Here is an 8,876-nt window from a genome sequence, read left to right on the forward strand (position 1 = left end):
ACACATTTCTTTTGGGGGCTGCAGAATATCTCTGGTTATCCATGCTGCCTTGCTCAGTGCCTAAAGCAAAACAAACAGGACTGAAACAGTGACACATTCTTGGTTCAGTGCAGAAACACGTCAATTCTCTGTACCAGAGACTCTTTTGATCTGGGATGATTTGGTGAATCCTTCTTGTTGCAGGCAAAGGTTTCAGGGTAGGAGGAAGGACTTTGTTGAACCTCTCAATTTATTTTCCATCAATGAGGTAGAGCAGTACATTGTTCAGGCTGTTGGAAACCTTGTCATGGAACTGCTTGGCATTGACAATGTCATGTCCTCTTAAAACCAGACTGTCAGCTGCCCTCTTCACTGCCCCTCCAATTCCATGTGGAGCGCCCTTTCCATGTGAAGTTGGGAAAAAGTTCCATGTTGCCCTTTTAAACCCCAATTTCAGAGGAATGTCACTGAGGAGGAAGATTTTTTTCTTATTCTTGTATTGCTTGCTTGGATCATCTGACCAGAAATGTACTGTATCAACTGATGGATGTGCCCTTTGTGTCTCTCTCAGTACGGGATCCATGTAGACCCAAATGGATGCAGCATCTTGGTGTTTAGATTCAGAGATTGTGCAGAATCCTGACTTAGCTTCCTTTGTGTAATACATACCAGTATGTAAATTTAACAGAGGTAAGTTCTGTCCGAAATGGCATGCCTGGACTTCAGCATGGTACTTGCATTTCCATGCAAAATCTATGTGTACGATGACCTCATTCTCTTTGCATGCTTGAATTAGGTTGCGGTATTCTTGTGACTGGTTTCGGACAAGACACACATGTATTGTGGTTTCGCTGAGTTTTTTTTTCATATAATCATATAAGCTCTAAGAGCTTGCCTTCATGAGATAACATTATTGTTGAGGTGTATGTTTCATCTGCTGTTGATTGTCCTACTCTTTCCCATTGCCTCCAGTGGACATTAGTTGCCATTAGTTTACACAGCGTGTACATTTTCGAAGGAGGCAGGACTCAGTTGCTGGTGTGCAACACACCAATTTAAAACTATCCTCCAGTTTTGTTGAATCCACAACCCCTGATGATTTCAGCACCTCCAACATTAAAGCTACATTCTCATGAAGTTGGCATAGGCATGTTATGCGGTCAGAGGGTTTTGGTGCAGTAATATTAAAGGGCCTTAAAGCACAAAAGGATGAGTAACTGAGTTTTACTGTAGGGCTGCTTTTGGTGAATTCTTTGTGTAAGTTTATCTGTATTAAGATCATCCTCTGATGCTTTACTTTGTTCCTTGTTATGGTGTCTTGTTTATCTGTTGTAATCTGGGCAGTGTTGTGGAAGAAGTCTTGAATGTCTTTGGTGATGAGACCTGGAGGTATCTTGCTTTTTTGCCTTGGTTTGTTTTTTGTTTAGAGATTTATAAAATATTCCAAACTGTTGAATCTTGTGGAGAATGCAATATTTTTTCTGAATTTTTCCAGATAAAGTCAATGCTCGTTTCCTGGGTAGAGTTTTGTGTTTGTCTGCGGAGAGCTCATTTACCAAAGCATGGTGAAAAAGAAGGGTCCTCTTAATTGAGGGATTTCTCAAGTCACTTCTGCTAATCATTTTCTCAGTCATGGTTTGTGGAGAGTTCATGACACATTTGGATGCATGCCTTGCTCTATTGCACTATTTATTTAAGACGATCCCTCTATCTCAGCAGCTTTTTTTTTAAAGACTTGATTTTTCTTAAGCGCCTTTCCCTGGTCCTCTCTCCTGCAAGGGACTGTCTGCTAACACCTGGCTCATCAAGGCCCTCATCTAATGGACTACCTGGTGCTGTGTCTGCTATCTGCAGAGCTTCCTTCCGCTTTCTTGACCTCCTCTGAGAACTTCTCCATGTCCTCCTCTTTAATCTCTTTGCTTGCTCACTCATGTCTCCTACTTGTTTTATTTTCCCCTCTACAACCCTTTTTCTCCATCTTTCTCTCTCCCTTTGTAGTTCTTCTGCCTTTGTGTCTGGCTGATTATTTATCCTCTCCCTTCTCTTTCTCTGATACTCTCTGTTTCTAGCCTTCACCTCTAATGAGAGTTTGTGTTTAGCCATTTGTACCTGAATCATTTTGAAGTAAATAACCTTCTTAGTCATTGATACGCATCCATTAAAACACTTGATTAATGTAGTAATGGTATTTAAATAACTTAATTGAAAATAAAGTACTAATTTCAAACACATTATTAAATTATTAAAGAGAACTGAGAGTTATGTCACCTTTGTCAGCATAGATGTCAGCTCCATAATATGGAATATCTGACGGAGATGACGTCTTATGGAGTGGACAAAATGTTCTGTTTTTTCCATTCACAGCATAGTCATAGTGAGTAGCCTTTTTATTTTTCAAAATTACTAAGAGTGCTCTTAATGCTAATCAAAATACCCATTTTTAAACCATAATACTTATTTAGTTTTGATTTAGAAGGGCAACATAGTTGACCTGTTATGGTTGAGACACACCTGATAGCAATACTATTTAATGAATTTATCAAAGAATAGAAAGCTTACCAGTGCTTGAGCAGCATTCACACCTTTTTTGAAACCAGGAAGTGAGACAGGGGTCCTAAGGTTATAGCTAACCCTTTCTATGGGCTGCTGCCATTTGGGAGCAACAGGGTGAGGTGACAAAGTCCCTGACTGCCTTCCTCACACACTTCCTGGAGGTCTTCCATCACCCAGCGGAAGGGAGAGATGCCGGGTAACAGCTCCTTGCACTGTGCCAGGGCTCGTTGTCTGCCGCGGATTATGCCCTGAAGTTCCGGACCCTGGCAGCAAGCAGCGCATGGTGTGATCGGGCTCTGCTCACTGTGTTCCGCCGGGGACTGGACCAGGACCTGCAAGCTGAGCTCACCTGCTGAGACGAGGCCCTCACGCTGGAGCAACTCATCCAGCTGTCAGTCAGACTGAACAATCCGATGAAGACGAGGGGAGCCTGGTCCACTCCTGTTGTGTCTCGTCCGCCTGTCAGCCTCAGCCCTTCACCCAGCTCCGTTGGGCAGCTGGGCAGAACAAGCCTGTCCCCTGATGAGAGACAACTGAGAGTCCAGCAGCACCTCTGCCTGTACTGTAGTCAGTCGGGGCATTTCCGGGATGTGTGTCCGACTCGTCGTAGCTCCTCTGTCACTCCCCCTGACGACCTGGTGAGTGCAACACTGTGTCCACTCGTCACTCCGGCTTAGTGCCATGTTCGGGCTTGGATCCAGTTCGGCTGTTGGACTCCGGTTCTGCGGGGAATTTCGTCAACCGAGTGACAGTCACTAAACACCACATCCCTCTCTCACCGTGTGTGCCTCCTCTCCGCGTCCGGGCTGTCAACAACCAGCCCATTAGTTCTGGTCCGGTGTCCCAAAAGACTAAACCCATCAACATGTCCATCAGTCTGCTTCATTCAGAAACCCTGCCTTTCCGCGTAATTTTTTCGCCTGGAGCGGACATAATTTTTGGCCTGCCGTGGCTCGCTCACCACAACCCTGTCATTTCGTGGACTAATGGGGACATAATCTCCTGGGGGCAGAGCTGTTTTTCTCGGTGCCTGTCTCACCCCTGCCGGGCAACACACATAGAAAGCCCCCTTCTCTCTGCACTGACACAGATCCCCCCTGAATACACAGACCTGGCAGCAGTGTTCAGTAAGACCCAGGCTTCCCATTTGCCACCGCACCGACCCGGGGACTGTGCCATTGACCTCCTTTCAGGCACCTCTCCTCCCAGAGGGCGCATTTACCCTCTCTCTCTCCCAGAGTCATAGGCCATGGAGGAGTACATCAGGGAGGCTCTGGACCTGGGAATCATCTGTCCGTCCACGTCACCTGCCGCCGCCAGCTTCTTTTTCTTTACAAGAAGGATGGCGGTCTTCGGCCCTGCATTGACTACAGGGGGCTCAATGCAGTGACGGTGAAGTACCGATACCCGCTGCCCTTAGTGCCTGCCGCCCTGGAGGATCTGAGAGGAGCCCGCTACTTCAACAAACTGGACCTGCGCAGCGCATACAACCTCATCCGGATTAGAGAGGGGGATGAATGGAAGACGGCGTTCATCACACACTCCGGCCATTATGAGTACCTGGTCATGCCGTTCGGTTTCGCCAATGCCCCTTCTGTCTTCCAGGCATTCGTCAATGAGGCTCTAAGATCATTTCTCTATCACTTTGTCATTGTCTTCTTTAACGACATCCTGATCTACTCCTCCTCCCTCTCAGAGCATGTCTCTCAGGTGCGCCAGGTGCTCCAGTGTCTGCTGCGCAACGGGCTCTACATCAAGGCAGAGAATTTGCGAGTTCAACCGCCAGCATGCAAGCTTCCAGTGGCGTACATATGGACCTGGAGAAGGTGAGCACTGTTACCGACTGGCCGCAGCCCCGCACTGTGAAGGAGCTGCAGCGCTTCCTGGGCTTTGTGAACTTTTATAGGCGGTTTATCCGCAATTTCAGTTCTATCGACTCTCCACTGACCTCTCTATTAATGGGATCCCCCTGAACATTCACCTGGACTGACGCTGCCACTGCCTCATTCGCCCGCCTCAAGACCCTGTTCACGACGGCCCCCATCCTCGGGCACCTGGACCCCTCTCTGCCATTCATCATGGAGGTGGACGCCTCTGAGTCCAGAGTGGGCACTGTGCTTTCCCAGCACCACAGACAGCCATCCAAGCTGCACCCCTGCGCTTTCTTCTCCCACAAGCTGTCACCGGCAGAGCGCAATTACGACATCGGCAACCGTGAGCTCCCCACTGTGAAGCTGGCTTTCGAGGAGTGGAGACACTGACTGGAGGGCACTGCACATCCCTTCCTGGTTCTAATGGACCACCGGAACCTGGAGTACATCCAGTTTGCAAAGCGCCTCAACACCCGCCAGGCACGCTGGGCACTCTTCTTCACCCGGTTCAGCTTCACACTGACCTACCACCCGGCATTGAATAACATCAAGGCGGACTCTCTCTCCAGTTCGACTCCTCTCCTGTCCCGCAGTCCGCGGAATCCATCCTGTCTCCCTCCTGCATTCTGGCTCCGATTCAGTGGAGCATCTGGGACCAGATCCAGCACAGACTCGCCTCTGATCCGGCTGCTTCCACCTGTCCACCGAACCCGACCTACATCCCGTCATCGGTGCGCCCGCAATTGGATCCACTCGACTCCTGCCTCCGGTCACCCAGGTGTCAGCCGCACCATCACCTTGGTTCGGGGAAAATTCTGGTGGCCCGGTTTAGCATGTGACGTCACCAGGTTTGTCGGCACCTGCTCCACCTGTGCACAGTCCAAAGCCTCCAGACACCTCCCCGCCGGGCTGCTCCAGCCGTTTTCTGTCCCTCACCGTCCCTGGTCCCACATTGCCGTGGATTTTGTCACGGATCTCCCCAAATCCCAGGGCTACACCACCAACCTGATGGCCATCGACCGGTTCTGCGCCAGGTCAATCTGGTCGCCTACCGCCTGCAGTTGCCCCCACACTACCAGATCACCCCCACTTTTCACGTCTCCCTCCTGAAGCCGGTGGTTTCAGCTCCCTCACCTGCTCCTGCTCAGCCTGCCTCTTCTCCTGCTCCTCCTCCTCCCCCCCCTGCTCTGGATCTGGATGATGGCCCTGCTTACGCAGTGCGCTCCCGGCACAGCTCCCATTGCCTCCGGGGGAGACTGCAGTACCTGGTGGACTGGGAGGTCCGGAGGAGTGATCCTGGGTTCCGGCCTCTGGCCTCCGATGTCCTTGACCCTTCCCTCATTTCAGACTTCCCTTCTGCCCATCCCTCTGTGCCTGCTCCTCGGCCCCGTGGCCCACCCCTGCCATGTCCAGCCCAGTTCGGCTATGGCTGATCGTGGAGGCGGGTTCTCCACTAGATGTCGCCATCACCCTTCTTCCCCAGTCATCTCTCCCAGCTCCCTTCATTCAATCATTCAATCAACATACCTGAAACCCATGTGCACTTCTGCAATCACCCTCTGCTCCCATTCGCCCTGCACCTTCCAACCTGGTTTTCTGTTCCACTTATAAACCCCTCAGTAACTCCCAGCATTTGCAAAGTTTTGTCAGTTTACAACTACATGTCCGAGCATTACTCCCCGTGCCTTGATTATTGCCTGGATTCCTTGCCTGACCTCCCAACCACGACTTTGGACTTTCCTCTTTACTTTGTTTGCCTGATCACCCAACCCTTGCCTGTGACCATGATCATGTCTTTGCCTTGCCCTTGATTGCCCCGTCCTGCCGGTATCTGATCCACGCCTGTCTGACCTCCTCTACCACGCACCGCAACTGGGTTCCCATGTTCCCGTGCTGCGGTACATAACAATATAGCTCTCCTCTGATCGGTGGAATTCAATCTTGATCTCATTGCAAACCCAGGTCTCTGGATCAATGCCTTGATCAGTCACCTGTTTGATCATGAATGCTAATTGTTCATTCCGTACACGGAAAGCAAAGTACATTTTACCTTTCTCTGACCTGCTGCAGCGCATACAGACAGACATCGTACACCAATCGCCCCAGCACTGAGCAATTGGCAGTGTTGCCAGGTCCTCTCCTTAATTTCCCCCAAAACTGGTTCCAAAAAACCCCTAAATCCTATATTCCCCAAAATCTTTTAAACAAAGTGAGGTCCAGGGGTGCTGCTGGTGACATGAGGTGGGGGGGAGAGGGAAGTCCCCCCTGGGGGCACTTAAAATCCCCCAGTTTGGCAACAAAGACTTAACTACAGAGCCCAATATTATTGGGGAGTGGGGTAGTCCATTTTCACTGGTCAAGGACAGGATTAATATTTTAAAACTTAATGAAATGAGAGCACTGTGGGAAAATTTAAATGAGGAAAGAACCCCCCGTTTTGTACTTTAGCCCCCTTTGATATCCTTTTCCCCCAATGGCAACCCTGTCAATTGGCTGTGGCTGTCAGAATCTCCTGCTGGCTTGACGTGCTGTTGAGATTGTGGAGCTGTGTGCGTCGGCACCTCTGCGGGCCCCGCTTACCCAGAAACCCCTGCCCTGCGTCATTATGCAGAGACGCATACGTACCTACGCAGAAGTATAAATCTGCCTTAACTCCACCTCTACAGTGACGCAAAAAGAGGTGTGAAATGTGAGATTGAAATCACAAGCACCATCGTAGGAAGAGCAATTATATTTCAAACCACGGAGAGATTGTGCAAAGTACGTAACGTTTAATCAGATACATTTTCAGTTTGTGTTGATTTATCTATTCATTTATATCTTAACTATCACCATAAACTTAGCTACATTGGGCAATCAAATATGTTAATGCATCCCCACAAAAACAAATGTATAGTATTATTTTCCTTTTCAATGTAACAAAGATTCAATTAGGTTATATGTGAGACTTCTAAAGTTATACCAATGTTTTAACTATTTTATTATAAGTATTATTATTAGTATTACAAATATATATCCTATTTTTGGGTGTGGGCTGAGGGGGGTTTGTATGTCTGTCTTGGGGGGTCTTATGTTTGTCTTGAGGGGGAGGTCTTGCATTGTGCTGTATGTGTGTATGTATGTGTGTGTATATGCAGTGAGGGAAAAAAGTATTTGATCCCCTGCTGATTTTGTATGTTTGCCCACTGACAAAGAAATTATCAGTCTATAATTTTAATGGTAGGTGTATTTTAACAGTGAGAGACAGAATAACAACAACAAAAATCCAGAAAAACGCATTTCAAAAAAGTTATAAATTGATTTGCATGTTAATGAGGGAAATAAGTATTTGATCCCCTATCAATCAGCAAGATTTCTGGCTCCCAGTTGTCTTTTATACAGGTAACGAGCTGAGATTAGGAGCACTCTCTTAAAGGGAGTGCTCCTAATATCAGCTCGTTACCTTTTTAAAAGACACCTGTCCACAGAAGCAATCAATCAATCAGATTCCAAACTCTCCACCATGGCCAAGACCAAAGAGCTGTCCAAGGATGTCAGGGACAAGATTGTAGACCTACACAAGGTTGGAATGGGCTACAAGACCATTGCCAAGCAGCTTGGTGAGAAGGTGACAACAGTTGGTGCAATTATTCGCAAATGGAAGAAACCCAAAATAACTGTCAGTCTCCCTCGGTCTGGGGCTCCATGCAAGATCTCACCTCGTGGAGTTTCAATGATCATGAGAACGGTGAGGAATCAGCCCAGAACTACACGGGAGGATCTTGTTAATGATCTCAAGGCAGCTGGGACCATAGTCACAAAGAAAACAATTGGTAACACACTACGCCGTGAAGGACTGAAATCCTGCAGCACCCGCAAGGTCCCCCTGCTCAAGAAAGCACATGTACAGGCCCGTCTTAAGTTTGCCAATGAACATCTGAATGATTCAGAGGAGAACTGGGTGAAAGTGTTGTGGTCAGATGAGACCAAAATCGAGCTCTTTGGCATCAACTCAACTCGCCATGTTTGGAGGAGGAGGAATGCTGCCTATGACCCCAAGAACACCATCCTCACCGTCAAACATGGAGGTGGAAACATTATGCTTTGGGGGTGTTTTTCTGCTAAGGGGACAGGACAACTGCACCGCATCAAAGGGACGATGGACGGGGCCATGTACCGTCAAATCTTGGGTGAGAACCTCCTTCCCTCAGCCAGGGCATTGAAAATGGGTCGTGGATGGGTATTCCAGCATGACAATGACTTAAAACACACAGCCAAGGCAACAAAGGAGTGGCTCAAGAAGAAGCACATTAAGGTCCTGGAGTGGCCTAGCCAGTCTCCAGACCTTAATCCCATAGAAAATCTGTGGAGGGAGCAGAAGTTTCGAGTTGCCAAACGTCAGCCTCGAAACCTTAATGACTTGGAGGGGATCTGCAAAGAGGAGTGGGACAAAATCCCTCCTGAGATGTGTGCAAACCTGGTGGACAACTACAA

This window comes from Amia ocellicauda, chromosome 4, assembly GCF_036373705.1.
Source record: "Amia ocellicauda isolate fAmiCal2 chromosome 4, fAmiCal2.hap1, whole genome shotgun sequence".
In the NCBI taxonomy this organism is placed as follows: domain Eukaryota; kingdom Metazoa; phylum Chordata; class Actinopteri; order Amiiformes; family Amiidae; genus Amia; species Amia ocellicauda.